The 15,881-nt window shown below is 52.2% G+C and overlaps 1 protein-coding gene and 1 pseudogene across 3 annotated transcripts in view; both read right to left on the bottom strand.

Moving 5' to 3' along the window:
- The window catches only part of LOC107970382 (immunoglobulin lambda-like polypeptide 1), a 43,528-nt gene that overhangs the window by 11,730 nt on the left and 15,917 nt on the right, over window positions 1-15,881 (bottom strand). The gene's annotated exons all lie outside the window — the stretch shown is intronic.
- LOC104003720 (atrophin-1-like) lies at window positions 10,108-15,782 on the bottom strand (annotated as a pseudogene).

Genomic DNA, 15,881 nt, shown 5'->3' with positions numbered 1-15,881 from the left:
TAGTCATCACCATCATCTCCCCAGCCCACACTCAGGATGGTGTCTGCTCTACGCTAGCCCTCAATAAATATGATGGAAAGCAAAGAAGGGGAAAGAATGAAAGGAGGAAGAGAGAGAAAAGGAGGATTTTATGTTCTGGAGCCTGAGCTTCCTCTGCCCCAGAAAAACTTTCCTAGGCTTTTGACTTGAAAGAATTGGATTGGCTGGAGGGGAGGGGAGGGCAGAACAGCGAGGTCTCAGTGATGGAGACCTACCCTCAGCCCTGACACTGGAGGCATAAACTCAGATGGGCGTATAAAGGATGCTCATATCCAGAGTCTCACGCCACCACCCTGCCAAGGAAAGGCATCAAAGCAGCGTCTCAACTCGAAGGTCTCTTTTAGGGAAACCAAGGCTTTTAAACAACTCTAGGGAGGGGAAGGCTCTAAAAATACTGTATTTCATGCCAATCCAAGAGGGTGGGACAAAGTTGTATTTTTATTTATTTATATTGAGACATGATCTCACTCAGGTCACCCAGGCTGGAGTGCAGTGGCACGATCACGGCTCACTGCAGCCTTGACCTGGGCTCAAGCAATGCTCCTGCTTTAAGTCTCCAGAATTCCAGAATAGCTAGGATAACAGGCATGTGCTACCACATGCAGCTAATTTTTTTTTTTTTTTTTTTGAGAGAGAGAGACGGTCTCACTTTGTTGCCCAGGTTGGTCTTGAACTGGCTTTAAGTGATCCTTCTCAGCCTCCCAAAGCACTAGGATTACAGGTGTGAGCCACTGCGTTTAGCCCATATTTTTATTTTATTCATTTATTTTTATTTTATTTTTTTGAGATGGAGTTTCACTCTTGTCACCCACGCTGGAGTGCAATGGTATAATTTTGGCTCACTGCAACCTCCACCTCCTGGGTTTAAGCGATTCTCCTGCCTCAGCCTCCCGAGTAGCTGGGATTACAGGCACCTGCCAACACGCCCAGCTAGTTTTTGTATTTTTAGTAGAGATGGGGTTTCACCATGTTGGCCAGGCTAGTCTCAAACTCATGACCTCAGGTAATCTGCCTGCCTCGGCCTCCCAAAGTGCTGGGATTACAGGCGAGCCAACACACCTGGCTAACTCATATTTTTAAAAGACTTTTTAGAAAAATAAAGGAATGTAACTTGTTTCAAATCCATGAATGGGAGGTCAAATCTTCACCTATTAACCAAGCCTGGCTCCCGACCAAGTGGTGACCTGTACAGGTCTCTTCTCAAGTAAGGAGAATGAGAAGGATCCCAATACTCACCCGGGTTGTGGAGGAAACCAGGTAACATGGGTGGAAGGACCCAACACCTAGTACTGCCTTCCAGACCCTGAGCTGTAGAGACTTGCGCTACACAGGGCTGGTTGCACAGGCAGCTGTCACAGCCTCCCTGACCCAGGCTTTCTCACCTGCCTGTCAGAAACTGCTGGGAATGCTGTGGGGTCAGGAGGAGCAAGAGAGAAGGGAGGGAGGAAAGCCATGGCCCCAGGGAGTCATCGCATCCATCCCTGGGGTAGCCATGGCCCTTCTGCGCTGTGTGTGAGACTTCAGAGAGACCACATTAGTCATTTCCTCTTCCTTGTCTTACGGGGATTTGGGGAACAGGCCAGGAGCTGACATTGAGGCCCAGGCATTTTCCCAGTCCATACTCTCAACATCTTCCTGCCTTCAGCGTTTCTCTGACATCTACCATTCCAGGATGGCTTTCCTGCTTTTGAAAACGTCCCCATATCTCTTGTAACTTTTCTCTACTTAATATTTTTCTTTAAATGGACTTAATTTTTAAATTAAATTAATATATTTAAATACCTTGTGTTTTTTATTTATTTTTAAAATTAAAAAAAATTGTTTTTCGAAACGGAATCTCGCTCTGTTGCCCAGGCTGGGGTGCAGTGGAGCAATCTCGGCTCAGTGCAACCTCTGCCTCCCAGGTTCAAGAGATTATCAGTCCCAGGCCACTACACCCAGGTAATTTTTGTATTTTTTGTAGAGACAGGGTTTCACCATATTGGCCAGGCTGTTCTCTAACACCTGGCCTCAAGCAATTCACCTATCCCAAAGTGCTGGGATTACAGGCGTGAGCCACGGTGTCCAGCCAAGACTTTATGTTCGCATCATAAATGGATATAATCATTTCTCATAAATAGAAGGTAAAGTAAATATAAGCCAGACATGGTGGCTTGTGCCTGTAGTCCCAGTTACTCATGAGGCTAAGGCAGAAGGATTGCCTGAGCCCAAGAGTTTGAGTCCAACCGGGGAAACACAGCAAGACTCTGTCTCTCTCTTTTTTTGTTGTTTTTTTAAAAAAGGAAATATAATACCCTGCTCCTTAAGTGTGAACAGTATAGTGTGGATGGAAGAAAATAAAGAATAACAGCCAGGCATGGTGGTTCACGCCTGTAATCCCAGCACTTTGGGAGGCCGAGGCAGGCAGATCACCTGAGGTCAGGAGTTCAAGACCAGCCTGGCCAACATGGCGAAAACCTGTCTCTACTAAAATTATTAAAAAATAGCTGGGCGTGGTCGTGGGCACCTGTAATCCCAGCTACTCAGGAGGCTGAGGCAGGAGAATTGCTTGAACCTGGGAGGTGGAGGTCTCAGTGAGCCGAGATCGCGAGATCGTGCCACTTGCACTCTAGCCTGGGCGACAGGGTGAGACTCTGTCTCAAAAAAAAAAAAAAAAAAAAAAAAGGAACACAAACATCATCCTCCTTTCCAGATGAATAAACTGAGATCTAGAAAGGCTAATTCTTCCGTCCAGGATAGCATAGCTACTAAGAAGCAGAGCTGAGACCCAGACACAAATGGTCCTGTGGACACTGACTTCCACAAAATCCAAAATGAAGAGGAATGGAGCGCCAGGAAACGAGGAGCTGACTCAGCCAGAGACTCATGATGCCTGTCACCAGACGAAGTGGAATCTCCCTTTCTGCCTGCTCCATGCCCAGGCCCCTTCGTCTGGCCGACAGTACCTTGATGCTCCCCTGGGGAGCACTCTGACACCACTGTTGGTTTTTGTGATTTAGATGGGGCTGTCCCTTTCTCAGCCTACCCAGTGTGAGCTCTGGGGTAGGTACATGATGCAGGCTTGGCCAATTCAAATTCAAATTCATGTTTGTTTGCTTTTCAGAGACAGGGTCTTGCTCTGTTGCCCAGACTGGAGTTCAGTGGCACAATCATAGCTTACTGCAGCCTCAACCTCCTGGGTGTGAGCAATCCTCTTGCCCCAGCCTCCTGTGTGACTAGGACTACAGGTGTGCACCACCATGTTCAGTTAATTTTTTAATTTTTTGTAGTGACAGGGTCTCAATTTGTTGCCCACACTGGTCTTGAACTCCTGGCCTCAAGTGATCCTCCTGTCTTGGCCTCCCAAAGTGCTGGGATTACAGGTGTGAGCCACCGCTGCTGGCCTCAATTCATGTATTCTATTCACCAATTCACTATGATTGCTTCAGGAATGGGCACACATATCTAGTCGGTCCAAGCAGAGTGAACACCGAATTTTTACAGGTACTACAGAAGGAAGCAGCTTAATTATACCCACTGAGGTTTGCAAAGCGGCAGACTGGAGCTGCCGGTGGCTGCCTTACAACATGGGAGGAGAGGTGCCTATGAATGAAATGAATGCAGAAAGTAGAGCCAAGAGATAGGGACAAATAGATGGTCCGCTGCTGCTGCACCTGCCTGGATCTAGCTGGTCCTGAAGCCACCTTTTTTTTTGATAGGCTCACTCTATCACCCAGGCTGGAGTACAGTGGTGTGATCTTGGCTCACTGCAACCTCCACCTCCCGGGTTCAAGCGATTCTCGTGCCTCAGCCTCTCGAGTAGCTGAGAATGCAGGTGCCTGCCACCACGCACCATGTTGGCCAGGCTGGTCTTGAACTCCTGACCTCAGGTGATCTACCCGCCTTGGCCTCCCAAAGTTCTGAGATTACAGGCTTGAGCCACCGCACTCAGCCAAAGCCAGTGTTCTTAACCTTACCAATTACACAAGTTTTCATGGACTTTGTTTTTCCTTTAGGTTTCTTTTTTTTTTCTTAAGCCAGTTTGAGTGAGGTTTCTGTCACTAGTAACCTAGTTAGTGAACATAGGAGACCTCTACCCATGAGCAAGGAAACACAAGAGGGAACAAAATAACAGCTTCAGGCAAGGGAGCCAGCCACACCACTCATTCTCCTGCAGGGAGCATCCCCCCAAAGGGGCTATGGGACACCTTCCCAGGAGGAGCCCCTGAAGCTACCTCCTAACACCAAACACACCCAGATGCACCAACACACCCCGCCAGTGGTTTGCCAAGTCTGCTGTTCTATATTTATTTGGAGACAGGGTCATACTCTGTCACCCGGGCTGGAGTGCAGTGGTGCGATCATAGCTCACTGCAGCCTTAAACTCCTGGGCTCAAATGATCCTCCCACCTCAGCCTCCTGAATAACTGGGACTACAGTTCACCACACCCAGCTCTGTTCTGTATTTAAAGAGACAAAAGAAATGTGACAACCATGTACAATGAGCGACCATTAACAATAAGTTCACGGTGGCTCACGCCTGTAATCCCAGCACTTTGGGAAGCCGAGGCGGGCAGATCACCTGAGGTCAGGAGTTCAAGACCAGCCTGGCCAACATGGTAAAATCCTGTCTCTACTAAAAATACAAAAAAATTAGCCAGGCATGGTGGCAAGCGCCTGTAATCCCAGCTACTTGGGAGGCTGAGGCAGGACAATCGTTTGAACCAGGGAGGCAGAGGCTGCAGTGGGCCAAGATTGCTCCGTTGCACTCCAGCCTGGGCCACAGAGCGAAATTCCGTCTCACGAAACAAAAAATAAGTTAATAATGTAATCTAACATACAGTCCATACTCCAATAAGGGGCCAACTGGAGACATTTAGATATGGACTGTATAATAGATTATATTATTAAATTAATATAAATGTTCTCATGTGAAATAATAATATTGCAGTTAGGTTAGAGAATGACATTATTTGGGGTCAACATCTACTGAAAGATTTAGATGTGAAGTGCCATGACGTCTGCAGCTTACTTTCTCTACCTTACTGTCACTATAGAGGGAAAGAGAGAGAGAAAGAGAGAGAGAGAGAAAGAATACCTGGGGCAAAATGTGAAAAGTGGTGAATCTAGATGCATACAGGTGTTCATTGTACTAGTCTTCTAATTTTTGTGCAGGTTGGTTATTTTCTCTTTTTTTCTGAGACAGAGTTTCATTCTTGTCACCCAGGCTGGAGTGCAGTGGCACGAACTTGGCTCACTGCAACCTCTGCCTCCCGGGTTTGAGAAATCCTCCTGCCTCAGCCCCCCAGTAGCTAGGATTACAGGCCTGCACCAGTATACCTGGCTAATTTTTGTATTTTTAGTAGAAACGGGGTTTAGATATGTTGGCCAGGCTGGTCTCGAACTCCTGACCTCAGATGATCCACCTGCCTCGGCCTCCCAAAGTGCTGGGATTTCAGGCATGAGTCACCACGCTCGGCCAATTTAATTTAATTTAATTTAATTTAAATAAAGGTCAGGTGGATGGTGAAGGATTCCCTGGCATAGTGAATGGGGTAGGAATCAAGGCACAGGCCCAGATGAGATGGACCTTTCTTTTTTTTTCAGATGGGGTCTCGCTCTGTCACCCAGGCTGGGGTGCAGTGATGCGACCACTGCTACCTGCAGCCTCAACCTCCTGGGCTCGAGCAATCCTCCCACTTCAGCCTCCTTAGTAACTGAGACCACACCCAGCTAGTTTTTGTATATTTTGTAGAGATGGGGTTTTGCCAGGTTGCCCAAGCTGGTCTTAAACTCCTGGGCTCAAGCAATCTGCCCACCCTGGCCTCCCAAAGTGCTGGGATTACACGTGTGAGACACCACCTCAACCAACATGGTCCTTTCTATCATAAAGTTATTTCTCAGGTGGTGTGGGTAGGTGACAGAAACTGTCTGCAAGGTCAATCCTCTTCCCACTCAACTGCCAGATTCTAGGCCTCCCAAGGGACTGAGTTCTTAGAACTTGACCCTGGGTTTGAGATTGGCAGAAAAAACCCCTGAACTAGCCCAAGGCAATTGGCTGGCTGGGCTCAATCAGCAAAGGAAATGCATTTGGGCTTTAAACTGTGGCTTCCCCCAGGGACCCTCAGGGCAGAACCTGTATCTCAAGAACTGGGATAGGATGAAAATCTAAAGGACCCAAGCCATGAATGCAAATTCCTAAAATGTCAAGGATAGAAAAGAGCAGGCTGGATGCTAAACCAACCCTCCCATTTTACAGACGGGGAAACTGACCCAGAAAGGGTAACAATTTGCCCATGTGTTAACCGGGGGGTATATCCCACACGCAAGCCTCCTTCTCCTGCAGGGTACTGTTGCCACCTCCTCTCCAGTATTCCAGCGTGGCTCCGTGGCCCCTCTACCACTATACCGCGGTTAAGTAAATCCCTGCTTCTGAGTGTCCAACTCATCCAGGTACCACAGACCCCATTCAATCTGGGCCTCCAGCAGGGGGATGGGCCCCAGCAAACCAGGGGCCTTCTCACCCACGGTGTTGTGGAGGCACAGGTACGTTCCGCGGCCACAGACTCTATATACACAGCCCCTGAGAACATCAGGGAAAGAAAATGGGGAAGTAGGGTGGGAGGCAGGTGTTGAGAACCACTCAGCTCCACCCACAAAGCACAGACCCAGATTCAAATCCCAACTCCATGACTTCCTCACTGAAGACCTTGAATGAGTTTCCTAAACTCTCTGGGTCTCCATTTTCTCATCTGTAAAATGCAGAGAATAATGGTACCTGCTTCATAAGGTGGTTACAAAGCCTCAGGAAAACAGTGCAATGAAGCCTTAGCACACAGTCAATGCTTAATAACGGTGAGGCCAGACCCCCATCATCAGAGCTGCACGCCTCAGGGACGACGCCTGGGGAGGTGTCAAGGACACCAGGTCCCTGAGGGGGGAGCCAAGGCGACCAGAGAGCATCGGATGCAGCCCAGGAGTATCTGCTACGCGGCAGTGAATGCAGTGAGCTGCTGCAGAAGGAGAAATGCCTCACCCGGCAGAGGGAGGAGGCATCTTGGTGACTCAGGAGCCCCAACGGTGGGGACTTGGCTGCCTCATCAATTCACCAGAAATGCAAGGGCTTATTTCTGAACTCTGAATTCTACTGGATCAATCTGTCTGTCCATCTTCATGTCAGTACCACACTATCTTAATTATCATAGCTTTGCAATACTTTTTTTTTTTTTGAGTCTGTCTCACTGTGTCACCCAAGCTGCAGTACAATGGTGTGATCTCAGCTCACTGCAATCTTCACCTCCTGGGTTCAAGTGATTCTCCTACTGCAGCCTCCCAAGTAACTGGGACTACAGGTGTGCACCACCATGCCTGGCTAATTTTTATATTTTTAGTAGAGTTGGGTTTTCACCACGTTGGCCAGGCTGGTCGCAAACTCCTGACCTCAAATGATCTATCTGCCTGCCTCAGCCTCCCAAAGTGCTGGGATTATATGCGTGAGCCACCACGCCCAGCCACAATACATTTTGAAATCAGAAAGAATGAGTCCACCAACTTTGTTCTTCTTTTTCAGGATTATCTTTGAACTTCTATGTGAATCTCAGGATCAGCTTATCAATGTCTGCGAAGAAGCTAGCTGGGATTTTGATGGCAACAGGTTTCTAGCTCCTGGTTCAACTGCTCCTGAGCTCCAGCTCTGCTTCCTCCCTTGGGCTCCCTGGGGCACCCTGCTTTCTTTCCCATAAATTCCATCTTTTGCTTAACCAGATGACACCGGGTTTTCATTTCTTGCAATCAAAGGAATCTTAAACAATAAAACTAGAAACACAGTGCTACACACTGTCCCAAGCCATCATCCCAATGTCACCTTCCCAGATATCACCCAGAGACCCCACTGGGGTCCCAATCTCAACACTGGCTCATGCTCCCAGCTTTTCACTCTACCCTGTAACTGGTGCACTTCCAGGTTACAAATATTGTATTTACAAACAGACCCTCCCTGGATAAATGCTTGTGAGATTGAACTATATGTCCCCAAACAGCACCAAAAGAACACTCTTACCACTCTACACACCTTAGTAACTCTGCTTCATGCCTGGCATCTCACTCAGTATGCAAATATGCTCTAGAAAGCTCTAGGAAAGCCAGACATTATTGTGCCCAATGGACAAAAGATATAGAAACCTAAAGCCTGGAGAAGGCACGCATCTTGCCCTGGGTGACTTGCCCTGACAGCTCCAGATTGAATGGTGTCTGCACTGATGCACACACCATGCCAAGCCAGCACAGACATGGGGGTCCCACTGTCCTGCCCCATCTTTAAGAGCTGCTTTAGAGGCCACCTCCTGCAGGTAAGTCTTTCAGGACTGCTCCATGGTACTTCTGGTATCAGCTCTAGACTTTTTTTTTTTTTTTTTTTTGAGATGGAGTTTCACTCTTATTGCCCAGGCTGGAGTGCAGTGGCACGATCTCGGCTCACTGCAACCTCCGCCTCCCAGTTTCAAGCAATTATCCTGCCTCAGTCTCCAGAGTAGCTGGGATTACAGGTGCCCGCCACTGCGCCTGGCTAATTTTTTCCATTTTTAGTAGAGTCGGGGTTTCACCATGTTGGCCAGGCTGGTCTTGAATTCCTCACCTCAGGCAATCCGCCTGCCTCAGCCTCCCATAGTGCTGGGATTACAGGCATGAGCCACCATGCCTGGCCTCATGGCATCAGCTCAACAGACAAACTGAAAGCTCTGAAAGGGCAGGAATAGTCTGTCCTCCATCCCGGCCCTGCTAACTGCCCAGCCTCATCTTTCTGAGAAAAACCAACCAAAGTGGGAAGCCTCTTATTTTGACCCTTTTCTATGCCAACCCTTAAGACTGGCTGTACTTTCCCCAGGGACCTGCATCCAGGGGATACACAACCAGTGCTGGCAACTGAATGGCATGACAGAGGGAGACCAGGCAGGAAAAACCTTCTGCCGAGATGGGGGAATGACAACCCAGAGAAGCTGCCTCAGAAGGAGGGAAACTCATTGGAAAAATTTTCCATGTATCAGCTAATTCACATGTGCCGGGAGAATGTTTTGAGCTAGAGGACAATGCTTTTTTCCTCCTAGAATTTCCCTCCTTTTCAATTCACTCTATTGGAGCAGGTGGTTAGCCAGTACCCACTGCCCCAAGGGAGGGATGCAGCTGGAAGTCGGCTATACTTTGGTTAAGTCTCAAAGGAAAAAGGGGATCAGGATGCAGAAAAAACAGTTTGGCCGGAAACACAGAGGAGAAAGGAATGAAGGTGGTGAGGGGAGAGAGGTCAGAGGTTCTAGGAGAGTGCTGTGCCTGTTTAGGACCTCGGCAGATGGACCAAGAGACACATGGTAAACTGAGGCAGGCAATTCCCTGACCCTGAGTCTCGCATGGAAGCCTCAGAAAGCCCCAGGGCCAGGCTGCCCATGCTGACATACCTGGCAACAAATGACTTGATGAGCGGCTGACACCACACACATGCACACACACACCCTGGGGTGTTTAGTCAGGTCGTAGTAGGTGGGGAATGTCAGAAAGTCACTGACAGGATTGGGACTTCACATAAAAATTAAAGCGATAGGAAATACAATTATCTTTCTTTCTCTCTCTGTTTTTTTCTTGTTCCTGGGAAGTCGAGAGGATGTTTTTGTTTGGTTGGTTTTAGTTGGGATGTTCTTTTAAGAGCATCATATAATTATTTATATATAAATTATTAATGTTGGGAAGGGACAAGGAGCATACATTGCAGAGGGGGCGCGCACACAGGGATCGGGGAGGGTCAGGGGTAGCAAATGATGCTACGCAAAACAGCCACATCTAACAGATGAAATAATCACACCAACGGGGTGGGGTAGGGGCGATGGCCATGGGGATTGGGCATGAGGGAGGAGAAAAGCAGGGGGGACAAGGAGGAGAGACCTGGTCCAAGATTCTGTGCGCTTTCTGTCCCTACCCTCGCCTCCTCCCCACCTCTGCGCACCACACCAGGCCTTGGCCTTCTGTCTGTCTCTCCCTCACCCCCTCTCTCTGTCCAGCTTCAGAGGCCCTGCAACTGAGCAGCACCCTCTTGGCTCTGGGTGGCAGGCCAAGGGCAGGGTGGGGGGAGTGTAGGGGGTGCTCCAAGGTCCAATGTAGGAGCCACGGTGCTCTCTTGATCGCAGGTTCTACAGTGGCTTGTCGCCTTCCTTCTTCAGGTGACTGTAGTAGTCCTCCTGGGCAGGCAGCTGCACACTGTGCAGCAGGTGATGGGCATGCAGCCACTGCTGCTGTTCCAGTGCCAAGCACTGCAGCTCAGCTGACTGTGCGTGCATGGCCTGCAGCTGATGAGCTACTGACATCGTGGCAGAAAGGGAGGCCGGCAGGTCCTGGTAAGGGGCAGCAAAGAGCTGGTGACAAAGAACTTCGTTCTCGTGCAGAGGATGAGGAAGAAGGGGGTTAGAGAGAGTCCCAGCTGGGTAGGGGATCCGGGTCGGGTGAGATCCTGAGGCCAAGGGTTCAGTGAGACAGTGCACCGAGGCAGAGGCTGCATGGATAGCATCTTGCTGGTGCAGGCACAGGTGCAAGTAGAAGTGGGAGTGCTGGTGGTGATGGGGAGTCACACTGAGCATCTGCAGCTGAGTCAGTGGGTCATTGCCCAGGGCTGCCACTCTTTCTGCATGCTGTCTCTCAGCTGCCAGCTGCTAAGCATAGGACATGTCAGGCCACAGGGCTGTCCCAGCTGCCAGCACTAGACGTTCTGGCTTCAGGGGCCCCAGGCTCAGATGAACCCCAGGCTCAGATGAAAAAGGAAAGGGTGCAGGCCAGGTGGGCCAGGCTGCAGAGCCAGGCCCCCATGTCAGGGAAAGTGATCCAAGTCTGGCCCAGGGACCCCGTGTAGGGGTTCCAGCTCTAGGCTGCACCTCAAAGCCAGGCTTGAGGCAGTCATGGAGGTCTCGTTCACAGGCTTCCCGTTTCCTCTCCCAGGCAGCTGGATCACTGCTGTACAGGGCCAGGACGCTGTAACCCAGGAGCCCCAGGTCCACTGGCCCCAGAGTAACGTAGAATGGATGGTTGTGATTGCCAGGAGACATGACATGAGGCCGGGCATATTCACTGAGTGTGCGGGGCTGGAGTGTCAGGACCCAGGTAGGGGGGCACTGTAGCCACTGCACTGCCTGGTTCAAATGGAGGACAATGGGGCACTGGGCCCAGAGATAGGCACTCCACCGGAGCACAACTTCACACTGTGCCAACTCCTGTGTCAACTTCACGCTGCGTTCGAGCTCGCGCTCTTTCTCACGCTCGTGCTCTTTCTCGCGTTCCTGCAGGCAGGCACTCTTTCTTCGTGGGCGCTGATTGGCCTCGCCACCACACCTTCTCCACCAGGTCTGTCTGCTTCTTGGCCAGCTTGGAGCCCTCCAGCAGCATGAAGTACAGGTCACTGTGCATGCACAAGTTGAAGCCGCGATCCAGGTATTTGTTGAACCTGGCAGGCTGACTGGCATGCCTGGGCACATCTACCACCTTGGGAGGGGGCGAGGGGCTGCGGGCTGGGGGCACTGGGCTCTCATACTCCTCAGCCAGCTCCTGTTTGATCTGCATGGTGCTCAGGGGAGGCCCTGAGGCAGGGGCCACAGGTGGTGGTGGCAGAGATGGCAGGCCTGAGGGCTCCACAGGTGGCAGGGGCCCAGGTCCCATGATGGGCAAGCCCAGGTTGAAGGTCCCTGGGCCTGCAGGTAGTGAGGTGCCTCAATAGCCCGGTGGGGTCCCCGTTTGGGAGGAGCCAGGCAACCCAGGCTTGTATCCGGATGGGGTGGCTGTCTTGTAGGCCCATGGGGACGGGGCTCTCTTTCCGTACGGTGGGGGCACAGGTAGGGAGGCCATTTTGTATCCTGCAGCCAAGGAAGCCACGGTGGCAATAACAGTGGAAAAGGTAGCTGAAGAAGTGGTGACCATAGGCACCGGTGGGAAGGGGTAGGGCGCCCCTTGAAGGCCCTGGGAAGGGGAGGGGTGTGAACATGGGTAGGACCCTTGAGAAGTGGAAGATGAAGAGTTGGAAAAGGAAGAGACTGGTGGGCCACCGGGGCCTGCTTGGCTATAGGACACCTAGCTGTGAGGTGGGGCAGGTGTGCTGGCCCTAGTGGGTCGGGCCTCAGAGACCCCAGGGAGGGAGACATGGCATAAGGGTGTGCGTGCTGGGAACTACCGCCCTCCAGGGGGTGGGGAAATGCTCCAGGAGGAGGGGCCCAGAGCTTCTGTGCTGCTGTTGCTGCTGTTGCTGGTGGTGATGGTGATGTGTTGAGGCTGGCGGGTGGGCAGTGGACTGGGCCCCAGTAGAGGGAGGGAAGGGGCCTGGATGGGCATTGCTGTTGGCTAAGAGGCGGCCATAGGAAGGAGGTGGTGGGGGACCTTGGCTCCACACAGCCTGGGATGGGAGAGAAGACTGAGTATACTTGGGGGGCTGATTGGAGACAGAGAGGCTTGTTGGAGGAGGGGAAGAATGGGGGTAACTGGGCAATGCCTAGGAAGGTGGGTATGGGGAGGAAGAGGAGGAAGAACTGGAAGAGGAGGCTGCTGCAGGGCTACTACTAGAAGATAAATAAGAAAACCTCATGGTGGCAGCTGGGGCAGAAGAGGAGGAAGCAGGAGGCAGAGAGTGGGGTGAAGGAGCCAGAGTTGGGCCCTTCTCTGGGCCAGGACGAAGTCCACCCATACCCTGCCCCATGGTATGGGGAGAGGGCAGATGACCAGGTAGTGGCTGGGCCCCCAGGCCAGGGGGAAAGGCTGATGTATTGTTGTGGGGTCTCAGGGCAGGTAGGGGAGGCAAGCTCGGGGTCACATGGGGGAAGCTGGCTGGTGGTGGAGCAGAAGGTAGGTTCCCACTACCCACTGCAGTGGTAGGCGGCTTTGCTGGCGGAGCACTCCCACTGTCAGCATCTCCTCTTGTGGAAGGGTCATGACCACCAGTGTCATCAGCACTGCCACCAGCACTGATGCTGCCTTTGTCACATCACTACTCGTGTCACTATCACTGTCAATGTCACCAATGCTATCATCAGTGTCGCCATCACTATCAGCTTCACTAAAATTGCCACTAGCTCCAGGATGCTGGAAACCCTGGAGACTCTTTCCAGCACCCTTGTCTGACCAGCTCAGCTATGCCTCAAGCTTCCTACACGCACAACTTGGGCAGGGCAGGGCCGGGCGGGGGAGGGGAGGGGAGGGGAGGGGAGGGGAGGGGAGGGGAGGAGGAGAGGAGAGGAGTCAGACACAGAGCTGGGCCAAACCACAAATCACCCTAAGGCTCTGAGCTAGGGGCGGGGTCCTTTCACTCTGAGTAAACTCACAGCACCTTCTGATCTCAGTTCCAACAGCAAAGCAAGTGGCACCCCGAGGGGCCTGGCCCACATCTCTCCCAGTTTCTTCCTCACATGCCCTCTTGAGTCCCTTCCTTGGGACTTCCACTACTGGTCCCTGAGAGTCTCACCCTGGAATCCCTACCCGCTTTGGGATGCAGACCCTCCTCTTCCCCCATTTAACCCACAGACCCCCAGATCTGAGCAGGACTCAGAGCCCCAGCCTCTGCTCTAATGCATGTAACCTAGAGCCGCCCAATGGCAACTCCTAACAGTAGGTACTTAGGTTTTACATTTTCTCAAGGAATCTCTTAATTCTTACAACAGCCCTCTGTTGTGGGTAAGGCAGAAATCCCCCACTGACACATGGGGAAACTGAGACCCAGAGAGAGGAAGTGTCCCATTCCAGTTCCTCAATGGTCAAGGTGGAGTCAGTGCTGGAACCTGGGCTCCTGGGCATGGACCTCTGAGCTCTGTCTGGTCAGCCCTGCCCACCACAACGTCCACAGGCACCATGGTCACAGCAGCCCCGGTAGGCCCTGCCACCCCTTCAACCTCAATGGGCCCCAAACAGACAACTGCTGTGTGCAAAAGACCTCAATGAGTCCAGTCCACAAGCATCGACTGAGCCTGTGTGACATCCCAGGCTTCCACATGAACATGATGGGGCAGGGCCTGCCCTCCCGGAACCCACAGTCCAGTGGACACTGAGTCAGCACATGGGGACGTCTGGGACATCCTAGGGCTCTTCCTCCACCTTCGGCTTTGCCTTGAAGGCAGCCCTGGCCAGCCACACTGCTGTCTTACCCCTCGCCTGCCCAGATTCAAACCTCAGGCCCAGCTTTGCCTTGGACTCTGGAGCAGTGGGTCTCAACACAGTGGGGCTTCATATGGAATGAAGCTAGGCTGAGACCCGGACCCATCCTCAGGGAGCTTTGTGAAGACAAGTCTTTCATCTGCTCCACACCTCCCAGAGAAAGGTGGGCCTTGGAGGGCACAGTCTCATCGCTGTGTCCTGCCCTGCATGGCTCCCAGCCCAGACACATGCACCCCTCCCAACCAGAAGCCAACTCCTCCGCTGCCTCCCAGACACTGGCCCCTACCTTCGGCGCAGCAGCTCCCAGGCCCAGGCATCAGGGAGGGCCCGAGATCAGACACAAGCCACACTGTGCCATCTTCTCATCCGCACCATCCTGTCTGCCAAATATACAGTGCCCATGGTCCCTCCCTGCCACAGGATGGATGGCAAAGTGCTTTTGAAGAGGAGGAAGGAGGAAATAAAAAGCCACACACACTTGGAAGCAAAAAATTACTGAGGAACACAGCCCCTCTCCCTCGCCCTTTGTGCCACCCCCATTAGTCCACCATTTTCCACACCGGGCCATCCCTGGCCACCTCCCTTAGAACCCTCTCCCAGTCTGACAATGCCCCCAGCCCAGGAGCTGAAAGGAAACCGATAATGAAAACCACCAGATTCTGTTCGTCAGCTGCGGAGAAACTGCCAGTGCTGGGAACCAGAGACAAACCTTTGGCTTCCATGTGCCTACTTTCTGTCCCCCGGGGAGGAAAGATCACATCCCTTGTCCCAGACAGAAGCTCAGAGGCAAGAGTGGCCAGAAGGCCAGACAGGAGGCTGGGGACAGATGAAGCTGCTCAGGCTAGGACACAGCTAGGGTGGACTGCCTGGGGTGCAGGTGGGAGACCTCCTCTCACAACCCACCCCCAAGAGAGCGGGCAGACCAGACGTCTAGCAGGTCACAGACTCCCCCACCACAAGGCGACACCTATGGCATAGACTAGGAGCATCACACACGCATACACACAGACATGAGCACACACAGATACAGAAGGCCAGAGGTGCAGACAGGCAGCTGCTCAGACACAGAGTGCATGGGTGTCCACATGCATACACCTCACACGTGGTCACAGACTGGCAGTCATAGCCACATACACAGGCCTGCACACACAGGCTCAGACACACACACACATACACACACACACACACGCACACACGAGAACCTGCAGACACATAGACACACACATTCAACTGCAGTCACACAAGGTGCAGACCTCTGGGATTTGCCAGCAGATCGTGTCCAGGGACAGTGGGGGAAGGCTTACAGTCTCTGATGTCCCGACCAGGATCCTGCATCTCGACTTACCAGGGCATCGGCAGACCCAGCTCTCAGGCACAGCCCGAGCTCCTCTGTTCCCCTGGCCACCAATGCACTTAACGAGACTTCACTTCTAAGTTCTCTCCCATTATTCGACCACTCTCCTGCCTGGCACCCACCATCCGAAGCCCCCAAAGGAGACGCTGTGCTTCTGGCCAAACATGGTTGTGGCTGCAGAACCCCGGGTCCCAGAGATGTCCCCGGGGCTGTCTGCAAGAGGGCCATGGTACAGCGGGGTGTCCAGCATGGCACCTCCCTCTTCACCTGCCCCAACCTGAGCTTCCTGTGGGTGAGGCTGCAGGGCTGAGAGGTGTGTCCTGCATTCCAGGAGGCATCAAGATAGGCC

This window comes from Pan troglodytes, chromosome 23 (assembly GCF_028858775.2).
Source record: "Pan troglodytes isolate AG18354 chromosome 23, NHGRI_mPanTro3-v2.0_pri, whole genome shotgun sequence".
Taxonomy (NCBI): Eukaryota; Metazoa; Chordata; class Mammalia; order Primates; family Hominidae; genus Pan; species Pan troglodytes.
This window is presented reverse-complemented; position numbering and strand designations above follow the sequence as displayed.